Raw genomic sequence first — 21,274 nt, 5'->3', positions numbered from 1 at the left:
ACAAAGGCGGATATACAGAGGAGGAGAGACAGAGAGGAAGATCCTCCATCCGATGGTTCACTCCTCAAGTGGCCACAACGGCTGGAGCTGAGCCAATCCGAAGCCAGAAGCTCTTCTGGGTCTCCCACGCAGGTGCAAGGTCCCAAGGCCTTGGGCCGTCCTTAACTGCCATCACCTGCCGTGTTCCCCAAATGAAGATGACACGGTGCCATCAAGGCACCATTGCCTGCCATGATAGACAGGCAGGTGAATAAATAACTGAAATAATGTGGCTCACTGCACAACCCCCAGCCACCTGGAACGGATTCTGCACTCCCCTACCTCCTCACACAGAAGTGCCCCGCACACCCAGTTCCAGTCATCTTATTTGCCTTTCCCTCAGGCCAGCTACTTCTCTCTCCCCATGTGCCTTGCATCCCACACCCAGTTCCCTAAATGCACCTTCACAGCCCCTCATCTTTCTGCCTCTGCTCATTGGCTTACAGCTGATGGGTGGGGCAGTCATCAGCTTGAACATCACCTCCTCCAGGAAGCTTTCTTTGATCTCCCCTGTGTACTCCCACCTCATCCAGTCACATTCTTGGGCTCCGGGGAGCAGGCCTGGTAATTCATTTCTCTCTTTGACCAGGGCCTAGTGAAGTGTCAGGCACACAGTGGGCACTCAATGTTTGTTGATGGATTAAAACAGAGAACAGGAGTGAGAAGGCAGAGAAGGTAGAGAAGTGAGGGGTTTAGGACTGAAACCTGTGAAGTGCCTTGATTTGTATCAGAGAAGAAAACAGAAAGCCCAGTAACACAAAAGCCTCTGGAAAAGGTTTACCCCTTGGCAGTGTTTGTCAGAGTGTTTGCCCCTCTCCAGCTCCCCTCTGGCTCTCCTGTCACAGCTTAGCTCTCCCCGGAAGCTGTCTCCGACCTCCCCACAAGGTCAGCCTCTCAGCCTCGCTTGTGCAACCCGGCTCTAGCCCTCACCTGGGCTGCTGTGCTCCACACTGTCAGAGGCAGGCCAGCTCCCAGGCCCTAGAGGACACAAGAGGACCCAGTGGAAGGGGAATCAGACCCTTCCCTCTGGGTCTCCAGTGGTCTTTGCAGAAATCCCAGTGTCCCCACTACAGCTAGCTCCTTCCAAGTGACCTTGGCCTTAAGCCTCTGATGACATTGCCACCCCAGTGGGGAATCACGGATTCCTGGATGCTCTGATGTCTCCGGCTGTGTTTCTCCACTCACTCACCCTCTACGTAAGTAACTTCCTTTGTTAAACTGTCTACAACTTCAGAAGGTGGAGTGGACATCTGGCTTAGTACTTAAAATGCCTGCATCCCACACATCATAGAGCCTGAATTTGATTCCAAATTCCAGCTTTCCACGTCCTAGGAGGCAATGTTTTTTTTTTAAAGATTTATTTTATTTTTTTATTGGAAAGGTGGATATACAGAGAGGAGAGACAGAGAGGAAGATCTTCCGTCTGATGATTCACTCCCCAAGTGAGCCGCAACGGTCGATGCTATGCCAATCCGAAGCCAGGAGCCTCTTCCGGGTCTCCCATGCGGGTGCAGGGTCCCAAAGCTTTGGGCCGTCCTCGACTGCTTTCCCGGGCCACAGGCAGGGAGCTGGAAGGGAAGCGGGGCTGCCGGGATTAGAACCGGCGGCCATATAGGATCCCGGGCGTGCAAGGCGAGGACCTTAACCACTGTGCCACCGCGCCGGGCCCTAGGAGGCAATGTTAATGGCTCAAGGAATTGGGTTCCTGCATCCATGTGCGAGACCGGCTTGAGCTTTCTGCTTCCAGCTTTGGCCTGGACAGTCTCCTGCTTGGTACCTCTCAGCTGTGCTTGGCTGTAGAAGGACACTAAGCCACAACCTCCAATTGGGAGGCCAATGGAAGATCTGGAGAGAAGGGACTGGGCCAAAGCCACCTGCAAGGGGTACACTCAAGTGGAAGATGAAGCAAATGCCCGGAGCATCACAAAGGCCAGGAGGGAAAGGGCAAGAAAATTGGGCTAATGGTGCCCAGCATAACAGGGCTTGGGGAAAGTCAGTCTGTTTGTGTAGTTTTGAAGCGCTTGAGTGACACATTTGGAGACTGAGCTGAAGGGAGTTGTAGAAGGGTGGGAGAGGCTAGGACACTGATGTGGAACAACAGGACCCAAGTGGATTCCTGGGAAAATTAAAACCTGCCAGAAGGGTGAGGGTGGTAGGGGAGGAGACTGGAGGTGAGGAGGGAATTTGAGGGGAAGGAAGCCCATCACCAAGTGAGAAGTTGGATCAAGCCAAGGCTACCTAGGAAAGCCCCAAAGTTAGGAATGCATGCCCAGTAGCTGCCTTTGGTAAGGTCAGCTTTGCCCGGTGCCCCATGAGAACACCATGTGGCAGCTCTATCCTCTGCTCAGATCACCACCCTTCTGCTCCTCTCCAAGACCACCATGGCCCCCAATCAATATGTGGCATGGGATTAATGAACCATAGCCTGAGGCCAGACTATGGTGTATGTATGGTGTGCTGGTAAATACTTAACCACCAGCTTGGGAGGCTAGCCGTGTGAGCACTTGCAATACTGGCATCCCTTCTCAAGTTCCAGTTCAAGTCTTGTTTGCTGTTTCAGATCCATCTTCCTGCTCATCTGGCTAGGAAGGCAGCAGACAGTGGCTAGCCTGAGCTAAGCCCCTGCGTTCCACCCTACATGGCGTTTCTGACTCCTGGCTTTGTCTAGTCCTAGCCCTGGCTACTATGACCACTTGGGGAACAGACCAGATGGAATACTCATGTGTGTGTGTGTGTGTGGGTGGGTGGGTGGGTGGGTGGGTGTGTGTTTGTGTCCCTGTTCTCACCATCACTCTGTCTCTCAAATAAATACATTTTTGTGTCAGAAATAACCAGCTTGGAAAGTAGGTAGCCCTGGTTATATAGCACCTGCCAAATTCCATGGTGTAAAGACTCCTTCATACTCAATTTCAAGCTACCCACAAGCCATCACCAGTGGCAGAGTAGAAGGAGAGTGCTATCACACTACTGCCTGTACCTGTTTGTCCATTCCTTCTGTGGCTCCCTGACTCCTCCCTACCTCTCCGGACTGACGGTAGCAATGAGGCAAGTGCACGTTGGAGCAGGTGGAAGTCCCACAGCAGTGCTTGCCACAGGGGAAGTAAAACTGCTCCTCCTGCAGGGGCCCCTATCCCCTAGCCTCACATCCAAGCTCTTCTCACTTGTGACTTGAGCTCTCATGAAAATGTGACGGCCGAGACTCACAGAACCCAGACTGTTGTTCCCAACCACCTTCTCTCTGGATGTGGTTGGACACCAGCTGACGAAGACAAGAAGAACTAGAAAACAGTTTCCCTTCTTCTAAGGCAAACAGAAAAAGGAAAAATGATCCAAGGATAGAATTTCCCACTCAGGCTCAAAACTTTACTCATTCTTCACCACTCTCCTGCAGAGCGGAAGAGCAGCTGGCTCCCTGCAACCCCAAGTCCCTCTGTCAAGTCCTTGGCGAGGATGGTAGGAGTGCTGGGGCCATGCCTGGCTGGAATCTCAGGTCTCTTGTCGTGATCCTGTGACTCTGGGCAACTTTGTTCTGAGTCTCCGTCTGCTTCTCTCTGAAGAAGAGTTATCCCTAGTACATGGCCTTAGACTACAGATAAGGGCAATGCTGCTCCCTGAAGATGGTCAGGCAATACTTGGAGACACTCTGTGTTGTTGTCACACTGGGGGAGAGCAGTAATGCCCCAAGTGTTAAAGGGAACAGTGGCCAGGATGACCACCGTTCCACCATGAGCTACCTGACCCCCAAGTCCAAAAACAGGTCCCCAGGTAGTTGAGAAACTCGAGACTGGAGGATCTCTTCCGTGAGGGGAGCACATGCAACCTTCAGGAGCGTCTCCCCGACTTCTCCAAGTTCTCAAAGCACAGCAGCTACTACTTTTCTTTTGGGATAGTACAGTTTTAGCCCTCCTCATTAGAGAGCCCCCAGAGTACTGTGAAGCCAGCTCACGCTCCAGGTGTGAGTCATCCTGTAAATGTCAACCAATTTTATTTCAAGTGGTGCTGAGGTTGCATAAATGACTCAGGGCTGCAAGTCTTCCCAGGCTGCTGTGACTGGGGCCAGGACGAAGTTATTTTGCCCCCAAAGTCCTCCTTTCAGAGGCAAGACTCAGGGACCAGGGTGCCCACTCTGGAGCTGGCAGGTGGGCTGGGAAGGTTGTCTTGTTTCTTGTCTCCTTCTCTACATTGCCAAAGCTCAGAAAGACCTGACAAAAGGTGTCACATGCCAAGAGGTCCCATTGCCCCAAATACTTCCCCTATTAGTACACAGAGGTTTGCTCCCCCGCCAGCAACCTTCAGATCAACCCAGTTTACTCTTACCCACGAGCATACACATAAGTAGAAAGATGGAGACAGGGAGTGTAGAAGGAGGTGAGACTATGGAGGGGACCCTGAACCACAGAAGCAACAAGGGAAAATGGGGAATACTGTCCTAACAAATACGGATCGTAAGGAGTGGGCATTGTGGCTCAGTGAGGTAAGCTGTCCCTGAGGATAACCACCTGCTCTATTAGGGTGCCTGAGTTTGAGTACTGGCCTGCTTCTGAGTGCACCTTGGGAAACAGCAGATGTTGGCTCAATCTCTTGGATCCCTGCCTCCCACACTGAGAGACCCAAATTGAGTCCTGGCTTTTTGACTTTGACCAGGTCCATCCCCAGCTATTGTTGGCATCTGGGGACCTAAAGTAGCAGTCAGACAATCTCCATCTTTGGCTTCCAAATAAAACAAAAATAAACATTTCAAAAGACAGAGAGGGAGATGGCAGAGGTGAGGCAGAGAGCATCTGCAGACTTGGGACATGCCCACATCTTTCCTGAGAAGTGGTGTGCCCAGAGGCAAGCAGGCAGTGGGAGGAACACGATGGCACCCAAGACTAACATCAACTCGCACAGCTGGCTGAGTACTGGTCCTCCTGAGTCACCGGGATGACTCTGGGCTCTGGAGGTGGATCCAGCTTGGGGGGAGCACTCACCCACCTGCCCAGCCAGGCAGTCAGAGGTATAGACAACAGATACACCAGAGGTTGGCTGGTGCTAAAGTCTAAGGGACTTGATGAATGGCCAAGGGAACCTTCCTGAGCACAGATCCCAGGGACCAGACAAGTGGCAAAAGGTAAGAAGCTGGAGGGTAAGACAAGGGGACAGGGACCACAACATTGTAAGGCATTCAAACTGTAGTGAAAAAAATAGTGAGTCAACCAAACAGAACATACTTTTGGCATGGGTGAGTGGCGGGGGAGGGGGAGTTCCTCCATATTATAAGGGTTCCATTAATGCCCCAACGAATGGAATGATCAGTATGTTGGGTTGGGGGCAGAGCTCCAGGAAGAGGTTTTGTGCCCCCTCCACTCCCACCCCAGACTGTCTGCAAAGTGGCTCTGGGCATTGGGTGGCCAGGCCTGGGTTCAAACACTTCCAGAAATGGGGTGCTGACTTCTCGAGCCAGCTGCAACACTAGAGCTATTTCCCAGCCTTGCCGCGAACCCAAGCTCTAAAGTTTGGGTTTACTGATTGATTTAACATGGAATGTGACAGAGCCCGGAAGCTTCCAGCTGCTGGTCATGGCCCAGATGCCGGCAATAGCCATGGTTCGGCTAGACCAAGCCACAAACCAGGAACTCTGGCTCTCCCAAGTATTTGAGATAGCATATGCTTCCTGGGTGGTGTAAGGGAAGCCATACTCCATATTCCAGGTGCTCCGACAAGGGGTGTGGGCATTCCACATCACCCTTACTTAGCCCACTGTGCCATGACATCTACCCCTAGAACGCTTTATTGCAAATAAAACATCATACTTTTCCTACCATCCACCCCCATCCACCCCATTCAAACAGAAGTACTTGTGTCCCTCGGTGCGTATTCCAATTCCAGCTCCTGACTTTGCTCTATCATCTTTGTGTAGCCTGTAACGCTACAGCGCTAACGCCACATTGCATTTCCATGCCATCACTACATCTGCCTAGGCCCTTGAGGATAGGGACTGGCACCTAAGTTATTCTCATGGGACTCTACAGCAGCAGGCACACAGTAAGTATTCAACAAAACTCCTACTATGTAGCCCCGTCTCAGCCGCCACCGCCTGCAAAGAAAAAATAAAATCCATCGCGACCCAGAACCCAAACCGCCATCGTTTCCAAGGTAACCGGAGCTAGAGTGCTGGGAGTTCCCACGCATGCGCACACGCTCCCTTCCTTCCCGTAAACTCCAGAACAAGACCGGTAAAAAAAAAAAAAACTTAGACGCCGATTGCGCATGCGTAGCCGCCTCCGTCTTCAGTCCTAAATCGTCCTCCCTCTGTCTGCTCTGTATAAACCTTGTCCGGAACTGGTGCCCATTTCTGGAAAACTAGGCCTCGTTCGTTCGCCTCTGGTTGCTAGGGAGCGGGACGACGGGCCAGTCAGGACGGGCCGTCTCAAGAGCCAGCTTGGGAGAGTGGGTGTGGACAAGGGTCGCGGGCCGGGCAGAGAAAGGAGGCGGGAAGCGAGCGCCCGAGCGGCGGCCGCCGGCGGGGGCGGGGCCCGGCGGGGGCGGGGCCGGCGGGGGCGGGGCGACGGGCCGCGAGCAGCCGTGGTGGGCGGCGGGCGGTGGGAGATCGCGGGCCGCCCGAGCGGAGCCACTCGCGGGGTGAGGGACGTCAGCGCTCGGCCGGTAGGTGACTGACGGGGCGGCTGAGGGAGCGGCGGCGCTGAGGGAGCGGCGGGATGGGTCTCCTCTGCGTCCCAGGCAGCGCCGCGGCCTGGCCCGCCGCCCCGGGGTGCTGGTGGGCCTGGTGATCCTGGTGGTCCTGGTGGTCGGCGGCCCGGGTGGGGACCGGGCCGGGACGCTCTCCCACGCGCTGTCCGCGCCATGGCCGCCGCCGCCGTGCTCCCTGGAAGCCGCCAGGCCGCGCTCGTCCGCAGGCCACACGCCGGAGCGCCCAGCTTCCCCTTCCTCGGCGCCCTGGGCCGCCGGCGCTGCACCGCTCCACCCCGCCTGCCTGACCCGGTCCCCAGGGCGGGGGGGACCCTGCAGAAGGCGCCGTGCCCCCTGAGACCTGTGTCACCTTCCCTGGGTAGTTCTTGGGGGAAAGGAGCACAGCCTGGCCGAGGACGCCCTGTGGGACAGTGCCGGCTGGGGCGGCCGCAGCATCTTCCTAAGCTGACCCCGACCCGGCTCAAACTCTGTGCTCCCGCGCCCCGCTTCACCTGTCGGATCGTAGTTGCCGGTTCCTCGCCGAGACCTTCCGTGGCCCGGGCAGCTACATGCAGCGGGTCCCCAGCAGAACGAGGCCGTTGTGCAGTGACCCGGGAGTCTGCTTGGTTCTCAATAACTTGAGAAAGTGTTTGCTTTGAAGCAAGGTTAAAATGTTGCCCGAAGCGTGGACGAGGTGTGAATGTGGGTGAGGAAGACTTGAGTGTTGTAAATGACAAAACTGTTTCTGCCACTTAGAGCAGCCCTGAATTTAGCAGTGAAAGATTGTAAGAGCAAGTGAAATTAAGTTTGAGAGCAGGGCCGCGTTACAAAATGGCAGTCTGAACTTTATTCCAGGAAAAATGTTGAAAACCCAGTAACTAGAAAGACAGTCTTTCTGAAAGATCAGGGGGAGATAGTATCTTTGTGTGGGTGATGTGTTTTTACTTAGTATGTAAGCATACCTGTAGCTTCGTTTTTCCATCAAACACCTGTATGGTCAGCTGGGTGGGACTGTCCTGGGTTAGACTTGAGGCAACTGGGGCGGGTGTTGTGCGCAGGCGCACTTGGCACTTCTAACCTAACTGGGACTCCTGGATGGGGTGCACGGTTTAGATCTCTGATGTTGAGGCAGGGAGGCGTGTTTGGCATGGTGTTTGCGCTGCTCATAGGGAGAGTGCCCCTCCGGAGGGCTTGTCTGGCGCTACCTATTTTTGGAGGGGCTCTTGTTTTTTAACTGATATCTGTTCGGTTCGTTTGAAGCAACGCCAGGGTTCCTTTTGGACCTCTTCACAGCATCCTTGAAGGACGTGATGAAACTCTGAGAAGATCTCCAAATAAATGCAATACAGGCAGGGCGGGGGCTCAAAATCCAAGGATTTTACATTCCATGCTTACACGAACTGTTTGAAAGCTCTCTCATACTGTCAGTTCAAAGAGGCACCCAGGTAGTGTGGCCTTTTGTGCAGTCAGCCAGCAATAAGCTTGTCAAGCGCTAGGTCATCTCCTGGCTCTTGTCTGATTACTAAGAGCCGTTTCAAAGGGGGTTTTTTGCCCCCGGGTACTGTCAGCATCTGTGGGAGTGGCCCCACAGAGACCCTGCCAAGGGAGCCCTCCTATTAAACAGAAAACGTCTGGGGGGAGGGCGTGTGCCCCCACAGATGGAGATTTAGTTCCTCATTTTGGTTCTGCTGATGAACACTGGCTCCTTTGTGATCGGCTCCAAGTGTTTGTGTAGCAGTTGGTGCTGAGGAGGGCTGGTCCTGATTGGGTGTGCAAGCCCTCAGCAGCCCTTATGATTGCTTCTATGGAGAGATAACAGGCCACCCGCCCCTGACCTGGCTCTGGGGGAGCTGAGGAGAGGTCAGAGTTCCTCCCAGCCTTGTCCCTGTTGCTACTGGCACCCTCCTTAGTGCCGCCTATAGCCTGAGCCTGGGTTGCCACTGTTGAGTTTCTTGCTCATTGCTTACCCGGATGGCTCGCACATGGCCCTCCCTGACAGATCTGCCTTGCTGAAGGGCTTATAGATCCCTAATTGGTTGGTTTATCAGGTATTCTTTCTGGGGGAAAGTTCAGATATCTTTTCTTTCTTTCCTTCTTTTTTAGATTTATTTATTTGGAAGTCACTTTCCACCTCCTGGTTCACTTGCCAAATGGCTGAAACAGAGCTGGCCCAGGCAGAAGCCAGGAGCGCAGAGCTTCCATGTGTGTACAGGGGCCCAAGCACTTAGCCATCTTATGCCACTTTCCTAGGTACCTTAGCAGGGAGCTGGATGGGAAATGGAACAGCCAAGGCTCAAACCAGTGACCCTAATGGGATGCTGGCGCTGTAAACGGGTGACTTTACCTGCTATCCTGGCAGTGTCAACCCCAGTTCAGATATTTTAAAACCAAATTCAGGCTGAAATGGAAGGTCCAAGTCAACTCAATTCTCTAGGCTGCTGCCCTACCTCAGCTCTTTTTTTTTTTTCCTGGCAAAAGGTTAAAATGCAAGTAAAATTCTGCTTTCATGATTAATAAGTCACTACCGCAGTTGTGTCTGATGCTTCCTGTTTGCCCCATTTTAGTATTTCAGTTAAACTGGAAACCTCTGAGCATTATGGGCACTTTTGATGGCCCTGGTGTGGAAAATGGGTGGAAAGGGGTGCAGTTGCGTGCCGGTAGAGTTGGGGAGTCCTGGGGATAAGTTGACCCTTGGGGCTCTGCGCACCAGGACGTGAGGAAGGGAGAGGAGGTAGGCCAAGCATCTCCTAGGAATAGGGGAGCTTTGAATGCGGTGTGTGGTGAGGCCTCCCTTTGTTGGCTGGCCCTGGCGGCTGTGTTGAGAGCAGTGACTTCCAGACCGAAGGCCATGGCCAGCACGGGGGCAGGTGATGCAGGAGAGCGTGCTGAGGGCGGGCCTTGGCTCCAGGTTTGGCTCGCTGCCTGGATGCTCTCCCTCTGCAGCCCCTGTGCCCTCCTGTATACTCGGGTTTCAAGATCTTCCCTTCTATTTCACATCCTGCAATTGCTTAGCTCCCTGATGTAAATTCCTTGCACTTCTGTGACTTCAGGAGTGATTGCATTCTTTGTATTTTCACACAATACTTACAAGAAAAAAATAAGACCAAAGATGAGACAAGTGAAGCCTGTAAGGAGAATTCAAGTAGGAAAGATAGGAAATCAGTGTCCTGCCCAAATCCAACCCCCTTTGCCTTGCCATGCACCTCACTGCTTTTTGTAATTTGCTCATCCAAGGATATGGGGTTTTTACCCCCAGAATGTGTTGATGTTGAACATAACAACATAACCAGGATAGCGGCTTTATCTATTTATTGCAATAATCAATGATCAGCATCAGTTGTATTATCAACTAACTATTCATTGATATTGATTGCTAATTAATTTTTAAAAACTGAATCATGAATAGCCTGTCCTTTAGACAGATCTGTGTAAGCCCATTGTGCAGACTCAGAAATGGGAGAAGCAAAGATGTCACGTGGCTCATCTGAAGCAGTAGCCCGAGTCCCTGTGAAGGGGGTGCAGGCTTGAGACTGCTACTTTCCACAAACCATGTGCCCTCAGCTAACCCCCTCACCCTCTGAAGCTGGGCCGCCGCCTCCATTCCTACCATCAGAAATGCTTCACAGAGCTGCTTGAAGTCTGCAGCGAGAGGGTCTATGACGTGCTGAGCTTGGCACCTGGCACAGAAACCACGGGGCACTGTGACTGCGGTTGGTGGTAGCATTGGTGGTGATAGCCGTCGCCATTGTTGCTGATTACCACGTTGTGGCCAGATCAGTTTTCTAGGTGATGATGTCAGGAAGAGCCACGCTGCCAGGCAGGACAGTCGCTGTCTCAGTCGCCCCTCCGGGAGGATATTTCTCCAGCCTGAAGTAGTTAGCTGTCAGTGCTCCCTGTCACCCACCCAGGACCTCCATCATCAACTATAGATGAGTCAAAGAAGGCTGGGGCTCTGCCCATGCTTGGCACCTCTCAGCGCCTCCAGGACTCTGAACTACAGCAAAACTAGGGCTATTGGGGGCTCCCTGTGTCCCACACGTGATTAGGGGGACCCTGGCTGTAGCTCTGTGAGTGAGAAGCAGATGAGGATACTTCTTCGGCCTTAAATCAACAGAATTTGTTTGGAGGGCTAGGAGGGAACCCATGGTTCTACAGGGCAAGGTACCTACCCCACTGGACCCCTTCTCCCCTCCACCCCGCCTTCTTTCTCTTGAGTATGTCTCAGTGAGCTGATCTTCCAACCCTGGTTCCAGGAGCCCTGGGTCTGTACTCAGGGACTCACAAAAATACATTTAAATCTCACAAGAAAAAAAAAGTTTCATAATAGATTTTCAAGTCATTTTTACCCCTTACTACAAAACAAAAATACAAGCTCCCACCAAGCTGGTGTTCCCTTTAAATAGCATTGTGTTGTCTCTTGGGGAAGCTGTCTTGATGGCCGAAGAGTCATTTCTAAAGTGAACCTAGTTTTTAGAAAAAATAGATCACCGGATGTCAAGCCTCACGCGGAGCTCAGCTCAGACAAAAATGAAAGCAACAGGCTTGGGGCTGTGGCTCAGCCCTTGCCTCCAGACTAGAAGTGAGAAGCCGTATGTCTGGACCCCATTCCCTAGCTTGCTCCCTGGTTGGCCTTGCAGAGTGCGTTTGATAGATGTCTTAGTCGTTTCCCAAGCAGCCTTGCTTAGGTTTAGTAGAGCTCATCTTCTCTGGAAGGTGAGTCACTCAGGGGTGTAGGTGACAGGCCCTTTGCTCCCCAGCACAATGGCAGAGGAAGTCCTGAGCAGACCTGGTTGAGAAGTCAACTGCCGAAGACCACTCCTTCCCAGCTCAAGAGCTCAGAGGGAAGGTGGCGGGTGGGGCAGCAGGAAGCAGACGAGAGGCCCCCTAGGCTTGCTGCCAATAGACCCCCGAGGCAGAGGTCAGAGCCCTGGGCCCAGGTCTGCAGTGCCACTGCACTCCAGAGTCCAGCCACCTTCAGGGAGGACAGTGGCTCGCTTCCAGTGACAGCAAAGCAGTGGAGGGGAGCTTTGGCCCCAGGGCACTGGGAAATCCCTTGGCATCGACCAAAGAGAGAGAAGCTGCACTTTGGTGCAAAGACCTCTGGGGGAATCCTTTGCCACCTGCTGTTGTTTTAAACCACCTGAGGTGGGATTCTGAGGAACCTGGCTAAGTTAAATCCTAGATTGCAGGAAGCTTTTGGAATTTTAACCTGCCACCTTCCCTAACACTCTTGTTTGGACTCAGCAGCAGTGGGATAACTGAGCCATGCATTCCCAGCATCTGGTGACTGTACCTTCTGCTGATCCTCCCATGATCGGGGATCTGGCAGGGCAGAGGTTTTGTTCAGATCTTGTTCTGTACTGGTGAACCTGCTGGGCTTGATGGCTGATAATCAGGGCACACATGCATGTGTCGGGGGTCACCCCCAAAGTAGACTTGACCTGACTGAACTTGCGACAGAAGGACCACTGTTCCCTTGCCAGTGTTCTGTTTCCATTTCCCTCTTGACCCCCTAAACCCTGCACCTACAGCCCAGTAGTATCTCTTCAGACTGGCATGGGCAAATCTATGAATCTTCACCACTTTGTAAAAAAGAACAGTTAGCGGGGTGGGCATTTGGCACAGGGGTTAAGGTGTTACTTGCAGTGCTGGCATGTATCAGAGTGCCTGGTTTGAGTCCCTGCTCTGCTCCTAAGTGCAGATTCCTCTTAATGCACACCCTGGGAGGCAGCAGGTGATGGCTCAAGTATTTAGGTTTCTACCTCCATGGAAGACGGGTTGAGTTTCTGACCCACAGTTTGGGCCTTGCCTGGACTCAGCTGTTTCAGGCATTTGGGACATGAAACTCCCTGTCTCCTCTTGCCTTTCAGATAAATCTTTAAAATTAACAAAAGAAAGCTCTGAAATTACAAAGAGAGAGTGATTACTAGCCTTTGCAGAGTCCTGTATTTTGCAAAAGAGAAAGTGACCCTAGGAAGCCAAGTGGGTTCTGCTGGCTAGTGGCAGGGCTGGAGTTAACACCCCAGCTCTCCTCACTGGACAAAGCAACTGTTCCTGCCGCAGAAGTTTTCTTCTCTTAACCAGCTCTTCCCTGTGCTCCCCTCACAGCCCCCATCTCAGCCTCTCTGCAACCTCTGCCAGGCCTGGAAAGGGTGGAGCCAGTGCAGCTGCTGCTCTGCGTCTGAGAAAAAGTCAACACAAAGCTGTTAGTTGACGCTTTCTTGTACCGTGAAGTTCGTCTCATCAAAAAGCAGTCAAGGTTAATAAGAAAATACAGTTCTGGGCAGGGTTACCCGGAAGTCTCAAAGGTTGTCTGCATTGGCACAGCACAATCCTAGCTTGGCAAATGCTGTCCTAACCCTGAGTGAACGTTCAGAACCTAGTTCTGATTGATGATGAAGATCCAAAACCACTGGGCACCAGGAAGCTCTCCCACATCTTTCTTCCATTGAAAAAGAGGCATATTGCCTGTGACATGCAGGTGGCCAGGGCAGCCACAGTTGGGCACCATCCCAGCTGTGTCTGCCTGACTTCTCTCAGTGAGAGGCTCCTCCTCGAGGGCAAAATGTGATGTCATATCGGAAGTTGGCTCCTTGTTGGTGCGAAGGGCTGTTGTAACCAAGCCCCACCACCTACCTTCTGCTGACATTGATTTTTCCCTTTGCCATGCCAGAATTGATCTTGTGGTTGATGCTGGGGGTAATTGGGAGGAAAAGTAACCAGGCTTCAATGAGAATGTGATTGCCAGTTAGAATTACAGATGGAATCCTTTGGCCCAGGGGTTAATCAGATGAATCGGGTTCCTGGAACCCATGCGTAGCAATCTCAGCTGGCAGTTAACTGTGCTTTGAGAGCTTTACAGAAATGAATGTAAAAGATTCATGTACAACTCCCTGCCTGGCATGTTTATGCAAGTCAGCCTGGATGGATCCTGCCCGGCTCAGAAAGGTCGTCTTCTCAAGTGATAGAAATGGTTGGGGGTCCAGGTCAGCCATCAAATAGGGATGGCTCAGCAGCAGGTACATGGGACATCGTCTTGCCAGGGTCTAGTCAGAGTGCAGTCATGCTGTGACCCCTGTGTGCAGGTAGGAGGGCAGGTGGCTGGACAGTGTGGACAGTAGTGCCCCATGCCAGCCAGGTCTCAGAGCCCACCGCACTCGGTATTCCTCAGGAGCATGTTGGTCTTTCTTTCACTCAGTTAATGCTTGTCATCTGTGCTAGCTGATAGCATGGACACACAGGCAGAGCAGCCAGAACACAAATCAATGCCCATATGGGAGCCTGGTGCTTGAAGGGGAAAGATTAGAGTCTGGCGTAATAGCCTAGTGGCTAAAGTCTTCACCTTGCGCACACCAGGATCCCAAATGGGTACCAGTTTGTGTCCTGGTGGCCCCACTTCCCATCCAGCTTCTTGTTTGTGGCCTGGGAAAGCAGTAGAGAATGGCCCAATGCCTTGGGGCCCTGCACCTGTGTGGAAAACCTAGAAGTTCCTGGCTTCGGATCAGCTCAGTACCTGCCGTTGTTGCCACTTGGGGAAGATGGAAGATCTTCTTCTCTGTCTCTTCTCCTCTCTATATATCTGACTTATCAATAAAAATAAATAAATCTTTTTTAAAAAAAATAAAGGGGAGAATTAGGTCATTGAACCATTGTACCAGGCCCCACAATTTAGATTTGAATTTGGATTTTTTTCCCGGGCTGCCACTATATGGTCTTGTTTCTGTCATGAACCCCCATCACAAGTGGAGGAATGTCTGTAAAAGCAAGTACTGCCGAGGCATTGCCTTCAAGGTGTTTGCCAGAGCTGGGTAAAGATGGACAGGGAGGCAGGAACATGACAAGTGCTGCTGAATGGGAGCCCTGACTGGGAGCTGTGAGAAATGAAGAAGGTCGCCCAGCCCCATCCTTCTCCAGCCGGAGCCGATCCACCTGCCACTCACAGAGCTCCCTCAGGGCAGAGCCCTCCTCGCTCCGCAAGCATGAGCATCCTCCAGGTTCTCTTACTCTGGGGCCTGGACCTTTGTCAGCTTAGAATAGAAGCTTGGTCACAATCTGTAAACCTCAGTGCCCTGGTTAAAGGCAAATATTTTCAAACATGCAGGCTGTATCATAGAGTGTGCTGAAAGAGTCCAGAGCAGAGGCAGATAATAAGAGGCCAACTGGAAGAGTCATGGCTGGCTTTTCCCCTTCCACTGACAAAACCCTGTGTGTTTGGTGCCACAAAAAACCACTCGAGTCCTGAGCTGTGCTGCCTCTTGGCAACTAGGTCTTGCACTCAAGGCCTTTCAAGGGTGACCACAGTGAACCTCTGAGCAGTCTTGGGTGCCATCCTGCTCCTGCAGGCCAGCGCAGTGCCTGGAATGTGGTAGCTACTTGTTGTTGAATGAAAATACAAGGCTACAAGCCAAACTTCTCCCACTAGGCTCCACTGGCCAGAGGGAGGATGAGAGAGCTACGGGCTGCCTGAAAGTTTACTTTCCTTTACCCAGCATTGCTCTGAGATCTGAGAATATTCCCTGTCATAGACGGGTGCCAAACCCTTTGCTCCATGGCAAGGGGAAGGCAAAAGTATGACCCTTTATCATCGGGGATGGGTTAAATGTACGACCTCTGAAACTAGGTCATAGTCAGGGTTCCACTGCCAGAGGGTGGGGCCAGCCATGCGGTGTATTTCCTTCCATCTCCCCTAAGTGTTGGAAGTCTTCTGTGGAAAGCTGAGAGTCTCTGGGTTTCTTGTTTATTCTGAAGTTCCTCAAACTAGTTCCTCAATTTCAGAACCAGTCATGGTGACTGCATGAACTTGAAGCCTCTCCCCTCACAAGGTGGCTAAACCTGTCTCGCTTCATCTCTTAAAGACTTGTAGACCCTGCTTGAAGCCAGTTCCACCTGTGAAAGCCAGGTCTAGAAACCCAGAAAAGGGCAGTGGGTTGGATTTCAGTGCAATCGACAGTAGCCTGAGGAGCTGCTCCTTGCCCAGAATCCTATCTGAATAGTTTAAATAAGGAGAGTGTTTTTTCACATACGTAAACATTGCTTGTAGTGATGATTCAAGGGTTGGCAAGATCAGAAAGTGCATTCTGATTTATCATAGAAGCTACTTGGTTCTGGTGAGAGTAGTGTGCAGTACAATCTTAAGGAGTTAGTTACTATTTGATGAAACTCACTATGGGCCCCTCCCCAAAACTGAATATTCAGTTACACAAAATACCCCAGCTTATAGATTTCAATGACATTTGATATTTGTGTGTGTAATGAATGCACAAAATTCCTTGTGCTTTTTGCATAAAATGAAGTAGACTTGTGGTTCAGTTTTGTTGTTTTGCTGCTGTTACCTCCATGTACTCACATATTCCAGTTCCATATTGATCTCAGTAGCTTGGTGATGCCCTCTGTGACATCTTTTGTTTGCTGTCAGCTTCCTTCTGAAAGATTTGAAAGTTAAATTTAAGATACCGTTGTCACACTTTTTTAGGAATATTTATTTATTCACTTTAAAGGTAGAATTACAGAAAGAGAGGAAGACACACAGAGATTTTCCATCTGCTGGTTTACTCCTTAGATGTCCACAATAGCCAGGGCTGGGCCAGGAATTTCACCCAGCCCTTGCAGCTTGGTGGCCTGGACCCAAATACTTGGACCATCTTCCACTGATACTAGCAGAAAACTGGAGCATCTGGGACTCGAATCAGCACTGATATGACATGGGATGTTGGTCCTAGGTGGTGGCTTAATCAAATTTACCACAAAGCTAGCCACTGTCATACTCTTAAAGCTTATCAAAAGTTGTATGCCAGGGATCTAGGAACAAAATAGTGTGATCATAATTACGAAGCTAGCAGCTGATGTTCAATGCTTTGTTATGGAAGAATAGTAAAATAAGCTCCAGGAGCCTGTAGCTAGGCTTTATGAAATGAGTGGCACATTTTAACTTTGTGATTGGATTAGCCCTTGAGAGGGCCCCGTCACACGGGGTACCTGTGGGCTGAGATTGCCACGAAGCCCTCTTGGAACCCCTGCTCCCCCATTGTCATTTTAAAGCTGCTTTTCCCCCAAACATTGTCAGCTATGTTCATGCTTCCTAATTAAGTTGCTTCCTCCTGGGTCAGTCCCTGGGTTTCTCACTAACAAATCTTTGGCTTGTGACAGCTTCTGCATTTAGGTCCCAATTTTTAAAGCTTAGATCACTTGAAAGTGAATTCAGTGTCATGGCTAAGAGTATGGGCTTTGACATAAAAGTCCCATGTGCAAAGCTTGCTGCTGCCACTTCCCTGCAGTAACCTGGGGCAAATTTCTTGACCTACCCAGACTCAGTTTCTTCCTTCATGTAGAAGAAACAGTATTGGTACCCTGATGGTGGGGTTGTGAAATTCAAGATGTGATTCATACATTGCCTAATACATAGCAAACAGTAATGGTAGCATTATTAATTTGCATTACTATTGACAATTAACATGTAATTAAGTGTATACAGATGGCAGTGGATTGCAGAAAATAGCCAGAGCTGACCAGAGTACAGCTCATGTCAGAGCTGGCTGCTGAGCGTGATGGTAGGTCCCAGGTCACCGCAGCAGCAATGGAGGCAGAGGCTGGTCCACTCCACATATAGAAGGCTCTTTAGAGGACAGTCTTATGGGTTGACCTTTTCCTTTTTTCTTTTAAAGATTTCCTTTATTTTTATTGGAAAGTCAGATATACAAAGAGGAGGAGAGACAGAGAGGAAGATCTTCCATCCATTGATTCACTCCCCACATGGCTGGAACTGAGCCTATCCAAAGCCAGGAGCCAGGAGGTTCCTCCAGGTCTCCCACTTGGGTGCAGGGTCCCAAAGCTTTGGATCGTCCTCAAGTGCTTTCCCAGGCCACAAGCAGGAAGCTGGATGGGAAGCAGGACTGCCTGGGCAGTGCGAGCAAAGTGAGGACTTTAGCCGCTGGGCTACCACGCCGGGCCTAGATTGTCCTTTTCTTGCTGACCATTCTCTGCCCCTCTGCTCTCGGACTCTTTACCTCCTCCTTGGGCAGTGTCAGTTCTAGACATTTCTCCTAACACAGGGCCCTTGGTGAGAGCTGTGCGGGGTGGGCATCAGCACTGCCTGCACAGGTGGGACACTGACCCTGTCATAGCTTCCACTCCCGGGCTCCTGCTGACATGCACAGGTCAGATGTCCTCGGCCTGCCAGGCACTGCATTGAAAGAGTCCTGGAAAAGCTCGTTGAGAATATTTCGTGTTAAACAGGCATAGATTTAACATCTTTTTACACCAAAATAAACATCTTCACTTTTTTCTTAAAGATTTGTTTCTTTGGAAGGCAGAAAGACATTTACAGAGAGATCTTGTATATACTGGTTCACTTCCTAAATGACCCCAACAACCAAGGTTAGGCCGAAGCCAGGGGTCAGGAGCTCCATCCAGATTTCCCATGGGAGTGGCAGTGGCCTAAGTACTTAAGGTATCTTCTGCTGCCTTTTCAGGTGCCTTAGCAGGAAGTTGGATTGGAAGCTGGGACTTACACTAGTGCTCATATATGGGCTGTTGGCATCGTAAACCCATTGTACCACACCCAGCACTGACCTCTCCATGAACTGTTTGAAACACTCTTAGTTCTTGGAGTTAATCAACCTATAACAGGTTTGAGAATCTTATTTTACAGATGAAATACCTGAATCTCAAATTAAGTGACCTGCCCTGCTCATTGATCAGAATATTGAGAAACTAAGACTCAAATCTTTTGACTCCAAGACCTTCCTATTCTATAACTAATAGCCATCCCAATAGTGAGTGATGTATTAGAATAAATTTCCACAAGTGGCCTGCTTATCCAGAAATCACTATGGGATTCCTTTATCATTTACTTGCCCATCTACCCAACTATGTTCCCCAACTGGATTACAGGCACCTTGAAGGCAAGGATGGTATCTTTTCAGCAAATATCAACCTCAGGGTTTGGGGACCACAATCTAGTGCTGCCTACTTCCCTGACATAGTACCAGGAGGAAGGAGTCCAGAGGGTTGCACAGAAGATCTGTCCCAGAAAGTCAACACTTGGAAGTACTCCTACAGTTACACAGCAGTGTGAATAAGGACAGGGCTTTATGCAGTATTACTTAGAAGTAAAACATGAAAACATTTTTCCATGTGTTGGAGAAGTGTCTAAATTCCAGGCTGTCTGGACCAGGGTATCTTACGGAGTAGAAGTCGTGGAAGGACTCCAGGCGTGGGACTGAGCAGCAGGCCTACTTCAGCATGTCTTACAGTGCCAGGAGGTAGAAACAGCATGGGGCTTGTCTGTGCAGTTTTGCATAAACTGTTTGCTTGCTTTTTTCAGTGAGCAATTATTGCTTACAAAAGCAATTGTTCTTTCAAAAACCCCTTTTTTTTTCAAAAGTGGATTTTTTTTTTTAAAGCAAGGTCAGAGTGCTGGTGTTACAGTGGGTTAAGCCGTTACCTGCAGAGCCAGCATTTGGTGTGAGTGCTGGCTGCTCCAATTCCAATATAGCTCCCTGCTAATGTGCTTAGAAAAGCAGTAAAATATGGTTCAGGTGAGAAACCTGGAAGCAGCTCTTGTCATTGTGGCTATTTGGAGAGTGAACCAGTAGATGGTAGATATTGCTCTGTAACTCTTTCAAATAAATAACTAATCTTTTTTTTAAAAAAATGGAATCTGAATTTAGATATAAGACAGATAGGAAAAGCTAGCCAGCCCAGCCTCCTTTAGGTTTCCCAGACTGGGACAAACCTTCCAATCTCATGTTTCAACAGCAGCTGAAGAGGGGTACTAGTTTACTGTCTGGTTCAGTTCTCCTGTGCTCCCCCTTTTTAATGGGATTCCCTCACACCCAATAGCATCCTCTGCACCCCAACAGCAAGCCTGTAACCACTACAGACACTTGTCATTGGGTGATTATAAATAAAAGTGAGGAAGTGGTGACCATTGGCGGCAGGGTCTGCTTGGTGGGGTGTCTCTAAGCTCTCTGCTACTTCTGGGGCCACAACTGATGAAAATCATCAGTTCCCAGGGTGGGGGACAAAAAAAGGGAGTGAAATGAAAACCCAAACCAGGGGACCCAAAGTAGTCCCTAGCGGCTAAAGTCCTTGCTTTGCATGCGCTGGGACGCCATATGGGCACTGGTTCTAATCCCGGCAGTCCTGCTTCCCATCCAGCTCCCTGCTTATGGCCTGTGAAAACAATCAAGGACGGCCCAAAGCCTTGGGACCCTGCACCCGCATGGGAGACCTGGAAGAGGCTCCTGGCTCCTCCTGGCTCCTCCTGGCTCCTCCTGGCTTTGGATCCGCTCAGCTCCAGCCATTGCGGCCGCTTGGGGAGTGAATCATTGGCTGGAAGATCTTCCTCCTTCTCTCTCCTCTTCTCTGTACACTGTATCTCTGGCTTTCTAGTGCAAATCAAATAAATCTAAGAAAGAAATAATGAAAGAAAGAGAAAGAGAGAGAAAGGAAAGGAAAGGTAAGAAAAAAAGAAAGAAGGAAGGAAGGGAACTGAAGCCAGGAGAGGTGGGCTCACACAGCTGCAGTCCTCTAGTGGCCAAGCCCAGTGACTGGCCTGCAAGGTTCTGGGGAGGGAATGCTGGGGTGACAGGGGAAGGTCAGCACACCACGTGGTGATGAGACGCTACCCAGGAACATTGCCTCCTAGATGTTCCTGCTGTCCCCAGAGATCCTTGCTCCCTTTAGCTTGTTGTCATCATCAAAGGAATCTGGAGCGGGAAGCTGGAGCCAGAAGTCAGACCTGGGTGCGTCCATCTGGCATGGAAGTGCCCTCACCTCCAGGCCAAATGCCTGCCCTAAATCGTATTTTAGGTATAACACATATCCTTTTTCTGCTAACATTATATCTTGTAAGCATTTCTTCATATTATTAAAATTGATTTTAATTTTGATAACTAATGAGTGTGCTATGTTTATGTTATAATTAGCTTTCTCCTATAACTAGACATTTTTGCTTCAGTTTCTTACTATTACAAAAAAATGCTGGAACATCCTTGGTTACACAGCTATTTCTGTATTTCTGCTTGTTCCAGCTGTGCATTGCAGTTGTACACACAGAATGCAGCTGTCCTCATTTGGTGTGGCACTTCACTGTGTCTCAGGTTCTTTCATCTGTAAGAGAAGATCAGGTGGGGCCTGGTGCAATAGTGTAGTGGTTAAGGTCCTCGCTTTGCACATGCCGGGATCACATATGGGCACCAGTTCTAATCCTGGCGGCCCCACTTCCCATCCAGCTCCCTACTTGTGGCCTGGGAAAGCAGTCGAGGATGGCCCAAAGCCTTGGGAACCTGCACCCATGTGGGAGACCCAAAAGAGCTCCTGGCTCCTGGCTTCTGATTGGCACAGTACTGGCTATTGCGGCTACATGGGGAGTGAACCATCGAATGGAAGATCTTCCTCTCTGTCTCACTCCTCTGTATATCTGCCTTTCCAATAAAAATAAATAAATCCTTTAAAAAAGAGAGAGAGAAGAGCAGATGCCATGATGGTCAGAATGGGAGGCCGTCAGGTTGTCAGGTAGGACAGAAAGCCAGAGCCTGGTCTCTGGAAGATGAGCAGGAAGTAC

The 21,274-nt window shown here is 50.5% G+C and overlaps 1 protein-coding gene across 1 annotated transcript in view; it reads left to right on the top strand.

Moving 5' to 3' along the window:
• The first annotated feature begins 6,612 nt into the window (after positions 1-6,612).
• Positions 6,613-21,274, top strand: part of MAP3K14 (mitogen-activated protein kinase kinase kinase 14) — a 44,998-nt gene continuing 30,336 nt past the window's right edge. Inside the window, exon 1 of the mRNA XM_040989320.1 lies at positions 6,613-6,684. The gene's annotated coding sequence lies outside the window, so the exon portion shown is untranslated. The remainder of the gene's footprint in view (positions 6,685-21,274) is intronic.

This window comes from Ochotona curzoniae, unplaced genomic scaffold, assembly GCF_017591425.1.
Source record: "Ochotona curzoniae isolate NIBS_2020 unplaced genomic scaffold, NIBS_Ocur_1.0 contig_520, whole genome shotgun sequence".
NCBI lineage: Eukaryota > Metazoa > Chordata > Mammalia > Lagomorpha > Ochotonidae > Ochotona > Ochotona curzoniae.
The sequence above is the reverse complement of the archived record's forward strand: the minus strand, read 5'-3'. Positions and strand labels throughout refer to the sequence as shown.